Consider the following 2,951-nt stretch of genomic DNA (forward strand, 5'->3'; position numbering starts at 1 on the left):
CCCTAAGTACTGCATTGATCTCTTGTTTGAGAGAGTAGCTCTAGGGATAAATTTGAGCTTATCACCGTTCAACAACGAAAATTTCCCAAAGACGAATCTCGCTGTTCCGTCTTCCAGGAAGCTTGATTTTCCCACCTTAGGACATAACATAAAGAAGAAGTATACAGGAAGTGACAAAGCAATGATAGCGGGTGAATATTTTCGGTTAATAGATTGGTTCGGTTGAATCGAACCGAAAGAACCGATAACCGATTGCCAATTCAAACTGTTGCCGATACAGTTTATCCTTTATAACCGTACCCGAACTGAACACCCAAAATTTTGGTTTGACTCGGTACGGTTAATAATCCCAGGATTAACACTCCCTATCCTTTATCCTATAAAGCACAAGTCATCTGACCAATCATATTCTAGCATTTTGCCACATGTAATTCAAATCATAAATTCAAAATTAAGAAAGTTAAACAAAATAATTGATATCGTATCTCAACTTCCCCATTTCACGAGTCCATGATCCATCTTCCTCACCCACGATCTCTTTTCAAGAAATCTTTGTCTCTATATATGTTCGACATCGTTGCGTCTGAGTTGGTGGTGTAAGAAAAGTATCCTGCCCCATTTTAGATTTTTCTAGGTTCACAAAAACTTACAGATTTTCCTCCTCTTTTATCTTCTTTTGAATCATTTGAGCTCATCGTTGTATTTATTCTCATCTAACCTGAGTCGTTTTAAGTCATCTAATTTTGTTTAGATATCTCGGAGGAGCAAAACGGATTCAAGGATCCTCCATGGAAAATGGGATGGTACGTAATTTTGGGTGACTGGGATTTCGAATTCTCACTTATAATTGGAAATTATATGTCTTAGTTTTTGAAAAGTTTGATTTGCATTTTTTTACTCTTTCTATAAATCAACAGTTTATGTTTTCATATTTTTTACTGGTTTAACCGTGTGTTTGGCTACTGTGCATCGTTCAAGGAGTTGCAAGAGTGAAATTGACCTTTTTATTGTGCTCTACATCTCGGATTTGTAAGGACACAAATGAAGACGTACGCAGCATATGTAAAGAACAAGATAAATTCAGAGATGGAGAAATGGATCATTAGAGAGGTTGAGGAAACAATATAAAGCAATAAAGGTACTGATATATTATTGTGAAATGCACTTGCACAAGTTCACTCTATTTTGTACACTAATTTACCAAAGATTCTAAAGGGATTGATTTTTTACTTTGCAGAAATAGTATGACTTGAAGTAGGAGAATCATTCAGAAGGGATTTTAGGTACCGAAGTTGAAATCAGATCATACGTTGAATCAACCGCAATATAACGGTGTTGAGATGGAGTAGTATGTATAACATGAAGAAATTGGCGGTAACAGGTGCACAAATTTCGTCATACGATCCCTATATACTGTATCTCCTATTTTTGTTTTTACTTTATTATAGTTGTGGAAGATTCTGTATCGAAAATCATATAGCTGTAAATTTATCTTCCATTGATCTGAAAATTATACATAGTTCCTCTAGAATTCCATAGCCAAATTTTGTTTGCTCTGTTTCTGTTTATCTGACTGTTTTTCTTTGAAACTCTATCTATTTGATCTTGATATCAAAGTGTTATGGTACTCTAATTAACTGTCTTGATAAACTGAATCAAAGTTAGAGTGGTGACATGCATTATGAATAAGAGGAAAGAAAGAAGGATACACAATGAAACACGTATTGTTCTTTGGATCCTTGAATTGTAAACACATATTCTTGCATTATTTTCTAACTAATTTATTTATTTTGGTGTATATTCTATGTTAACAGATATTCCAATAAGCAGCAACACAATTCCAAGTTGTAGTCATTCAGTAGACACCAATAACGATACATTCTCTCACCATAGACTCCCAAGTGATGAACGTCGTGTTGGCAAAAGATGCAGATGACCACATCCGATAAAACTTAACGTAGCTTACTCTGCTACTTTATCGCTTCCGTTTTCAATCAGTCATTTCAAACTCCCTCTCATCTCACGTATCGATAATTCATCCCTATGTCTTTTGTTTCCATGTAATCGTTATAGTATCTGATAAAAGAGTTATGAAAGATACGATACATGTTCTCTTACATTGTATTCTCCAATTATTTTAAAATGTTCAGATTATAGATTATAGATTATAGCAAAAGAAAATTTAGTTTCTATCAAAAGTTTATAATTTGATAGATAAAATGGACTTTCAACTATTATAAATTAAATATAATTATATGTAAAGATAATAACAATATTTTTTTTCTTTTATTTGATATAAATACAGCAAAACAATGCCCGAGCGTACTTGTGCAAGGTAAAAAATCAGATCCGAACTCATGACTCGGTTAGAGCAGGAGGCTATTGGCTTCTTTGCCTTGCCCCAGTCTCTTAAAAACCGACCCGGTATGCCTGAACCATACGGTTATGGTAGTAAACGGATTGGACCAACGGTGACGTTGGTTGGATTGACTTCTCATGCCTTTGTAAGACCATCTCCAATGGTTTTTCCTATTTTTCCCTCTATAATAGAGAAATTCTATAATAGAAGTGGGTTTTACTCCAATGATCCTCTATAAAATAGAGATTGCTATTTTTTCCTCTATTTATAGAGAAACCTTTGTAAAAAAAAAATTGGGTTCCTCTATAAATAAAAGAAAAAATAGCAATTTCTATTTTAGAGGTGGGAATAGAGAACCATTGGAGTAAAACACACTTCTATAATAGAGAAACTCTATAATAGAGGCAAAAATAAAGGATCATTGGAGATGCCCTAAGGCAAGCAAAATTAAGCGACATCTATAAATGACTTTGTCCGGACTTATAAATTATTTCTCACCATAAATAATAATTAGGTTCGGACCCGCATATTTATAAACCAATTTATTTTATTATTTATAATCAAACACATACTAATTGAGATTCTAGTTTGA

At 33.6% G+C, this 2,951-nt stretch overlaps 1 long non-coding RNA gene across 1 annotated transcript; it reads left to right on the forward strand.

Moving 5' to 3' along the window:
• The first annotated feature begins 590 nt into the window (after positions 1 to 590).
• On the forward strand, positions 591 to 2,161 carry LOC104757388 (uncharacterized). Its single transcript, XR_015585923.1, has 4 exons — positions 591 to 803; positions 1,035 to 1,138; positions 1,238 to 1,381; positions 1,815 to 2,161. It is a non-coding gene; the product is annotated as an uncharacterized LOC104757388 (long non-coding RNA).
• The last annotated feature ends 790 nt before the right edge of the window (positions 2,162 to 2,951 follow it).

The sequence above is a fragment of the Camelina sativa genome, chromosome 17 (genome assembly GCF_030686135.1).
Source record: "Camelina sativa cultivar CO46 ecotype springtype chromosome 17, ASM3068613v1".
NCBI lineage: Eukaryota > Viridiplantae > Streptophyta > Magnoliopsida > Brassicales > Brassicaceae > Camelina > Camelina sativa.